At 37.5% G+C, this 9,997-nt stretch overlaps 1 pseudogene; it reads right to left on the reverse strand.

Moving 5' to 3' along the window:
* Positions 1-2,893: 2,893 nt before the first annotated feature.
* On the reverse strand, positions 2,894-3,552 carry LOC140511270 (ATP synthase F(0) complex subunit C2, mitochondrial pseudogene; annotated as a pseudogene).
* Between the last annotated feature and the right edge of the window lie 6,445 nt (positions 3,553-9,997).

Raw genomic sequence — 9,997 nt, forward strand, 5'->3', positions numbered from 1 at the left:
GATTAGTAAAGGCAAGATTCAATCAGAAGCACTTGATTAAACTAAAACAAAAATAGCAAAAGATGCTATTTTGCTTGATATCACAAGCAGTAATGCATTATTGGTGGAGCTGTGAACTGTTAAAACCATTCTGGTGAGCAATTTCAAAATATGCCTAAAGGCAATCAAATTGTACATATCCTTTGATCCAGCAATACAAGTCTTCATTCCAAAGATATCATAAAAAAATGCAAAGGCACCTGTACGTACAAAAATATTTATAGCAGCTCCTTATGTGTTGGCAAAGAATTGAACATTGAGAGGATGCCTATCGATTGGGGAATGGCTGAACAACTTGTGGTATATGATTGTAATGGAATATTATTTCACTATAAGAAATGGTGAGCAGGCAGATTTCAAAAAAAACCTGCAAAGACTTATAAGAGCTGTGATGAGTGAAGTGAACAGAAAGATTTAGTACATGCTTCTAATGTGTTAGGCATTACACTAGCATGTGGGGATGAAAATTAAAAGATGAGACACTCCTGCCCTTAAGGAACTTTTAAGACAGTATATAGTATTTCAATTACCTTCCTAGACCTAAGTAATATACATCTCTTATGATAGCTTTGAACTTTAATAGCTCTTTTTGGCTGCTTTATCAAAGTATTGAACCACATTAAGTTTGCAGACCACTAGAATTTCATCTTATATTTGGGTATTTGAGAGACAGATTTTTCTATGCCTCATCTTATCTCAAAGACCTATTTTAAGTTACATATTTTAAAATGTTATTTGATAACTATACCTTTCATTATTAATTTTTTCTCCTATATTCATTTAATGGGCCAGTCCTTGCATCACTGAACCTGTTTTATCCATACCCAAAAAGAAGTGTCCATTTAGGTCTTCAAAAGTTATGCAGTGAAACACCCTTATGAAAACATATACACTCCCTCTTTATCAACAAACCCATCTGATAGGTCCAAAAAATGAGCATATGTGCTTCTCATGTGTAATTTGCCTTCTTCTGTTCTTATTTCTTTGAATGAATAGGTGTGAGGTGGAGGAGAGGACACAATTGTAACAATTACAATTTGTTCTGAAAACAGCAGGTTTCACATTTCATCTACCAGGAAGAATGTGATGGCATAACATTTTCAATATGCATCCCTCAGCTGGACTCCCATTGTTTCTTTCATAAATGCAAATAGTTTTGACTATTCTGTCTTGTGTAATCTAACCTAGCCTTTTTTGTAATGAATGTAAGAGCTCCACGCCCCTTACTGGGAGAAGACCCTCTCCACAACAGAACATTTGAAATAATCAAGGAAAGGAGTCATCTGAGCACCAAATCTCCTTTTATTCCAAGTTGTTGAAAGAACTGTCAAAATGCTGGTTTCTTTATAATTAAGCCTCTTCAAAAAATACCATGAAAATCCCTTTTGAGTGCTGACTCCTACTCTCTATCATAATACAGTCTTGCACTATAATCATGGTGAGACATTGCCTTCATACAGCAACATTAGAAAGAATAAGGGGTGGAGGAGAACCAAGGGGAAGGGGAAAAGGTACTAGTTTGCCAGTCTCTTGGCATGCCTTTTCCCTTTTACTAACTTTCAGGTACTCAATGGAAGACACTTCAAACATGAAAAGATTACATTGTTGAAGTACTTGAAAATGAAAGCATTTTTAACGAATAACAACAAGGAACACAAAGTAGTGTGTAGGAAGAGAATCTGGCCTTAAATCTATTCCTTTCTAAAGAGCTGTTTTTTTTTTCTTCAGAGACTCCTGGTGTCACTTTCTGGAATACTTCAGTGAACAAATTACTGTATTTTTAATTGGAAAGTATGGGAAGACATAGTTACCTAAATTCAATTGTAAATGAAGAAAGTTACAATGAAACTGTGCTTTATTGGTGGTTACCTTTTGCGATTTCTACTTTAACACAAGGAGATATTTGTATAAGTAATTTGTTTAATAATTCCTGTTATAAAGTTGGAGGTAGATTATAATGGAAATAGTCCTATAACAAAGTAAATTGAAGAGTTTAGTTCAGAGAATGATTAATATAGCAACTTGATAAATATTATACCTAGCAATTCAAGGAATGACTCACAATTTCACAGTTTTCTCTATGGCAGCCCATTTCATCATTCTTGGTGACCTTGTCATCCATATTAGCTTGGAGTGACTAGGGCTTTGCCCTTTGACTCTGACATTCTGGGTATACACTTTCTTCTAGTAGACGGTTACTAGCTGGCACCAGGCCAACAGAGCATTCAGGCTTAGGTAGAAGATTGCCACCAGGTAGAATTATACCTTTCCAGATATTGGTATGTTCAAGGGAGGAATTGTCTCATCATACCCTCCCCAAGCTACCAACCACTATGGGTCTTATTACCATCACACTTGTTCTAGGGCTAACTTTACCCCATCTCTACACTGCTATGACTGCACCTGAAAGAAGTGTACTAACCTAAATGAAATCTTGTTTCAGACACTTACTGGCTATACAGGCCTGGTCTAGTCTCTTAGTCTCTAGGAACCTGTTTCCTCAGATGTTAAAACAGATATCTGTCTTGAGTGATTATTGGAAGGATCAAATGAAATGTATGTAAAGCTCTTCACAAAACTTGAAGTGATATATCAAAGCTATCATTTTTATTTTTTAATCTCAACATTATTTGTTAACTGAATTTTTATCTATTATTTTCATAATTTACATTTTTGTGTTTTAGAGAGCTTTCATTTGTTGTTTTTTTAAAGGTGTATGCTTCTTCCATTCTCTCCTTTTCGTTGATGAAAGCGTTTAGAATTACATATTTTTCCCTTAGGATTGCTTCGAGTACATTCTATAAGCTTAGGTATGTTGTCTTATTATTATCAATTATATTTTATTTTTTTCAGCTTATTAATACAGTATTTATTTGTCTTCCCTCTGTCAAACCCTGAGCCTGTGGCTTTCCCCAGGACCACCTGGTAAGATGGAGGGGGAGGTATTCACAGGCTGCAAGAGACATGAAAGGACCAGGACAAGGAGGAACATTCAGAAACGTTGGGGGATAGAAATGGCTCCATCACATGGTGAAAAGGATGAGGAAGGCCACCATCAGGCAAAAGAGCCCCATGGCCTCAGAGAAGGCAAAGCCCAGGATGGCATAGGAAAAGAGCTGCTGCTTCAAGGAGGGGCTCCTGGCATAACCAATGTTGAGACTTCCAAATACTGTCCCAATAACAGCTCCAGAGCCAGCCACCCCCCACAGTGGCAGCCCCAGCTCCAATAAACTTGGCTGCTGTGTCAACGTCCCTTGAGACGGCACTAGTTTGGAATCCACATCTGGGGACAAGTGAGGTCAAAGGACCTGATGCTGCCAAAATGCTGAGGTTCTCATCTGTCCGAACCTCTGGCCGTTTTAGTACCACTGCAGATAAAGGTCTACTCAGTAGCTGAGAGCTGCTCCTCACAAGGGCAGGGGCAGAGATGAGCTTGGTGCAGGCATACATTCTCAAGGGGTGAGGGGCAAAGCTGAAGAGCTGCTGGCAGAGCAGAGGAGACAGAGAGGGGGAGGGGAGAGCTATTATCAATTTTATTGATAAAATCATTCCTGTGATGTGTTCTTTGACATACACATTCTTCAGGATTTAATAATGTAAACTCCATCCAAGTCTGAATGCATTATTCAAATTCCCCTGACTTGTAAAATTGTGTATCACAGGCCCATTTTTTACCCTGTGGTTTTTTAAGCTGTTATTCTTATTTATAAACTTACATTTGCTCTTTGAGATATCAATTACCAAGTATTTTTTATTTTCTTTAGAGTTATTGGTGCAATATCATGTATGATCCTGACTGTAGCACTCTTCCCCCTGGTCTGTTATTTTTCCTTTGGCCTGGATTTTGGCTAATTTCTGGGTATGATGAATGTGGAGTTTTGTTCAAGGGGAGCAATATTTGGGTCCTATTTTTATATTAATCTCATTTTCATGGTTCTGAATAATTTTCTTTTATTATTTCTTGAAATATGATGTAGAGGGTTTTTGCGTGATCATGCTTTTTAAGAAGTCTAAAGATAATTAGATTATTTTCCCCCTTTTTGTCCAAGTTATTTGTTTTTATTAGTAGATATCTCTTTTGTGCTATTTTTTATTCAATCTGTTGACTTAGTGCAAATATTTTTTATTGTCTTGCTGAATCATTGAATTCCGTTTGTACCATTCTGTTTTTCAAGGTGTTTGGTATTGGATCCACCTTTTATTCTAAAGTGTCTATTCTCTTTACAGATTTTTTTAAGTGCTTTTTCACAGGTTGTATAGTGGTGGTCTTTTGGATTTTCTCTGGGTCCCTCTCCTACGCAGGAATTTTTTAGTTCCATTTCTTAGCAATTGTTACTAACAGGCTCTCTTTCTCCTCTCCTCTCCTCTCCTCTCCTCTGCCCTTATTGTCTCTGTCTCTATCTCTTTCTGTCTCTCTGTCGGTCTCTTTTCTGCTTAGGCCTGTCTTTAAGCTGTAAGAACAGCTAATTGTTGAGGTCCTAGGCCTCTTCCTCCTCTAGATGAGAAACTGGTTCTTCCATCTTTGTTATTAGTTTGATATGTGTGTGTGCATGCATGCGTGTGTGTGTGTTGCTTTTCCCACTCAGGTCTACCTCACAACTTTAGTGTTGTCCCCAAGCTGGTTCATAGAAAACTTTGTTCTTTCTTTCCTTTCCCTTTCCCTCTTGGCTTGTTTCTCAGCAGCAGTGACACAGTGGTATAGATTTTAGCCCTGTCTCCACTAAGTTCAATTGCAGTCTTCCTAAACAGAGACATACACATATTCCCCACTTGATAAGAAGCTTTGGCAAACTGAATCGAGTTATGACACTTTGTCTTAGTTGCTCAGATATTTAGGACCTTTCCCCTGGATATGCCTCCACTAACAAAATTCTACTGAAATCATCCTGGCATCTTAGGTGGGTTAAAGTAATGTAGTGAAGTTTTTATTCATTAATGATTAATCTTTCTCCATGCCCTTCTCTGTTGTTCCTATGTTGTCTTATGGTTGAGCTACTTTTGTTGGTACCTTTAACAGTGTCATCTTTGTGTGTAGCCTAGAACATAGTTCTTGACTGGAATATTAACTCACATAGTATCTCAACCCTGGAAACTCTCAGAAACCCAGAGGAGGATTCAGCTGTATGCACAATTCAGGCAAATTGTATTGGACAAAATTTTATTTTATTTCATTGATATCTCCATTGTGTTGCATGATGTATGAAGTAAGTGTAAGTGTGAGCAGACAGATGACAAGCCCAAACCTATACAATTTTATGGTCTCAGTCTACTTCACTCTCAGACTCTCTTCTCAGTTGATTTCTGCAATGCAACAGTTCAAATCTTTATCTTCAGGAACTCCATCTGTTACCAAGGTGAATCCCAGAAAGCACTACTAACTCAAGTTGCTGAGGTCCATCCTTACACAGCAGAGGCAAAGCCATATCGTAGAGTTATTACAATTCAGTAGAAAGAATCATTCACATGGGAGCAGAAAGTAACAGAGGACCTAAAGAAAGCTACCAAGTAAAGACACCATCAGATGATAATGACAGAAGAGCTCAGCAAATGACACTGCAAATCAACAAGAGCACCTACTGACTGAACATGCTGTACCAGAGACAAAGAAGTCTTCCAGCTGGGATGTAGCCTTGGAGTATGAGTTGCCCTGATGACATGTGTACTCTACATGTACACCTTTGTCTCTGTGTGTTATACTCCACAGAGCCTCAATGGTACCTAGGAAGCCAAGTTCTAAGTCCTTATATGAAAGTCAACAGTTCATCTTGTTTGTTAGCTGTGTTTCATGCCTTTGTATATAGCCATTTGACATCATGAATTTTATTTCTGGCTTTTATTTATCTTTGCTTTCTATCACTATCTGGTCATCCCTATACTACTGGTCTATCTCTATACACTGTTACAGTGAATCAAATAATCTACAAGCAGTCATTAAGTGACTACTAATAAACCTCTTCTCTATTGCTGAAGTGGAGAGAGGGCTTGGTTTTAGATGCTTATTCTGCTATTTCCCAACTGTGTGACTTTGGACTAGCTATCTTATCTCTCTAGACTTCATTTTCCTCATTTACAAAATGAGAATATTAGAAATGAAGTCTCTTTCAATACTAAATCTATGATATTTGTGACCCTTATTATATTTCATTTGGTAGATATACTGAACAATTTTCTTCCTCCCTTTCCTTTTCAGTATAAGGCCTTTTAGATTAGATTTGTGGAACTTCTTACAAATACTATCTAAGAAGTTCCAGGCCATTTCTGAAGAGGAGGCAATCACTGCTACATTTTAAGCAATAATCCAAAAAACAGAACCCCTTTCTTGGACATCATCTTTTATTGGGAAACCTATTCTTGCATAGCATAGAGTCTGAACAGAGTAGGTATTTAATAAATGCTTTCTTTCCTTCCTCCATCTTTCCTTCTTTTCCTCCTTCCCTCTCTCTTCTCTTCTTCCTTGCCTCCCTCTCACTCTTTCCCCTTTCCTCCCTCTTTCCTTCATTTCCTCCTTCTCTCTTCCTTCCTTTCTTAACTCTCTCCCTCCTTCCTACCTTACATACCACCCTCTCTTTCTTCCTCTCCCTCCATTTTTATTCCCTCCTTCCTTCCCTACTCTTTCCTTCCTTCATTCCCCTCTTCCTTCCTTTTCTTTCCCATTTCTCTCTCCTTCCCTCTCTTCATTCTTCCTTCCTTCCCTTCTTCTCTATCTTCCTTCTTTCCTTATTTGTCACTTAAATTAATATACTTTACAAAATAATCCTTTTAATTCACAATTTAACCCTCTTCTAAATATTCCATCATCAACTTCTTCTTCCCAATTAAAAATTGCTGATAACTCTAAAAGGTATTAATTAGGTAAATAACCAATACCTACCTTTCATATTCTTAACATCAAGGATTCTTTGTCACATTTCAATTGAAGCAGCAAAACAAGCTGCTGCTAAAAACTCACTCTAAAAATAGCTATACTATACTATACTATACTATACTATACTATACTATACTATACTATACTATACTATACTATACTATACTATACTATACTATATTGTACTATATACTATAGCTATACTATCCCAACAGGGGGCTGGCTGCACTCTTCTATCATGTGAGCTGTCTAATCAAGAACAATGCCTCCTGTTTTGCTTGCTGAAAAAGTACATTTGTTTGATTTGTGAAAAAAAGTGTGATATTGTATCTTAAAGGCTAGTTCACACTTAAAGGCCAGTTTTTCTTTTCTCTGAATCTTGAAGAATCTTTCAAGTCTGAATTAATGAATGATCTTCAACAGGTACTTGTATAACAGAGACTAAAAGAAAGAGACAGAGACAGATTAAGACAGAAATAAAAGGGTCTATTACTGCTACTACCACTACTGCTACTGCTACTGCTACTACTACTATTCCTACATATTAAGACATTTTCAAGGCATAGTTTTCAAAGTTTTTGCAGGTATTAACTCATTTGATCCCCACAACAACCCTGTGCAGTATAGTTATTGTTTTGTATTGTTATTGTATTGTTAATCCCATTTTACCAATGAGGAAACTGAAGATGGAAAAGGTTAAATGACTTTCCTAGGTTCCCTAGATAGTGTCTGAAGCAGGGTTTAAAGTAACGTTTTCCTGAATCCAATCCCAGTGCTCTGACCACCATTTCACCTAGCTACCTGCTGAGAGCTTGAAAGCAGTATTATGCATGTATCCCACTCCATATTCCCCAGTCTACTCAGATAAATATCTTGAAAGGATTAGGAACACACAATGAAGAGTGAGTGTAATATCTTGCACTTCATGGTTTCAAAAGTATCTATGTGCATTATTTTCTTGGATCCTCACAATAAGCTTGTGGGGTAGGCAGAAAGAAAATGACTATTCCCATTCTGCAAATGAGGAAATGGATGACACTAGGTGAATTGACTTGCCCAGTGTCACATGGTGAGAGAGGAAAGACTTAGACTTCAGTCTTCTAGTTTTAAATCCAGTGCTTTGTCTCGTACCTCATCTAAGTACTTAGACATGCAATTATAAAGATCAAAACAGAGAGAAATCCAATAGAGACCAGAAAGGACTTGAAATATGGGCAATATATTTCCCCAACCTTGGTGAAGAATTTGTAGCAGACACCTCTTTTCTTCCATTCCTAAGCCTCTGGAACCACGTAAAAAGACCTCATAAGACTGGCGAGGGGGCAGGGATGCGTGGAGGCAGGCTTCCATACTTTGGTAGGCAAAGTGAAGGGGTTTTAGAACTGAGAAAGTACTGAAAAAATAATTGAACTTTAGGGACTCTTTGAAATGGGGGAGGCCTGAGTCTTTGGAAAGTTTCTGAGATGGGGGTGCTTTGTTTTGGGAACATTTTTTTCTTTGCCACAGAGATTTAAAGGAGGCAGAGGAGAACCACGGATGCAGTTGCATAAGGCTTGCTCCAATCTAAAGGGATAGTATCTCCACTCTAATCCATCCTCCACTTAGCTGGACAATTTATTTGACCTAAAGCACAGGTGTGAATGTGTCAACATTTATTCAGTAAACTCCAATGGCTCCTTATTAACCCCAGAGCCAAATGTGAACTCCTTTCTTTGGTTTTAAAAGTCATTCATAACCTGGCCATTTTTTATCATTTTAGTTTTTGTTTGTTTGTTTGCTTTTTTAATAACTTAATTCCCTCATTGCAATGTGTGATCCAGTAATGCTTGTATTTTATACATGGCAATCCATGCTCAACTCTGAGCATTTTTAATGGGCAGTCCCTATTACTGGAATTATTTCCTTCTTTATCCCCATCTTATGGCTTTCTTCAAGTCTCAGCTAAAAGTCCACCTTTTAGCTTTTTCAAGTTCTCATTAACCTTAGTTTCTTCTTTTTGAGAATAAATTTAATTAGCCCTGTAGGTATATTGTTTGCACATAGTTGTTTGAATGTTTTCTCCACTATTAGAATGTGAGCTCCTTGAGAACAGAAATTGCTTATTTTGGGTTTTCTTTTGGTTTCTTTCTTTGTTTCTGCCTTCACCATATCTAGGTGCTTACTGCAGTGTCTGGCACCTCATAGGTGCTCACTAAATGCTCATTGACTGACCAAGAGTGGTTTGGGGAATCATAAAATTTGCTCTTAGATTTGAGCTCCTTTCAGTTAAGTAGAAAAACAGAGAAAATAGGCTGCTATGCCAAAGGAAATGATAAAAAATCATACAGGAGATTGAAGAACTTTAACATTCTACTTCTTTATACCCTTCAACACCCTTCACCTTTATACCCTATGCACTTACTGGGGCTCAAATTACTTCTTTCCCTTTAACTAGAACTCAGTGGACTGAAAAGTGAGCAACAGAAAACACCATAAAGAGAAGCAAAAGCCAATATTTAGTTGCTCATGTATTTATTGATATTGTAAAGAAAGGGATGGAGAAGATCTGTACTGTCCCAATATACTGGTCCATAGGGCACCTCCCAAATGCCCATCTTCTTTTTCATACACTGAAAAAAAAAGGAAGAGACTTAGAAGAGATAAACCATGCTTGATGTGGTCCCCTGGCTGATGGCAATGGCAATGATGAAGTCATACATTACTGAAATTTTAGAAAAAAAACAAAACCAAGTTTAGAAAGAGACCCTGGGAAGGGATAGGATGAGTAACATAAAGGAGAGGGAGAAAAGAATGGGTGAAGTATTGATATTTCTGTCTCTGTCTGTTCCTTTCTCTATATCTCTGTCTCTGTATGCCTCTCACTTCCTCTATCTCTCTGTCTCTATCAGGGAGAATGGTGCAGAGAGAAGCAAAAGTAATTAAATAGTTGAGAGAAGAGTGAAGAAAAGTCAGATTAATAGAACAGGGAAAGAATTATAAAAAAAATTGGGGATTAATATGATGGGAGTTGACAACCAGTACATATTCAAACATGGACTTTGGTTTACTGAGAAGAAAATGAAATACCTTTGGGATATGGGAACTGGATCACTT

This window comes from Notamacropus eugenii, chromosome 6, assembly GCF_028372415.1.
Source record: "Notamacropus eugenii isolate mMacEug1 chromosome 6, mMacEug1.pri_v2, whole genome shotgun sequence".
Taxonomy (NCBI): Eukaryota; Metazoa; Chordata; class Mammalia; order Diprotodontia; family Macropodidae; genus Notamacropus; species Notamacropus eugenii.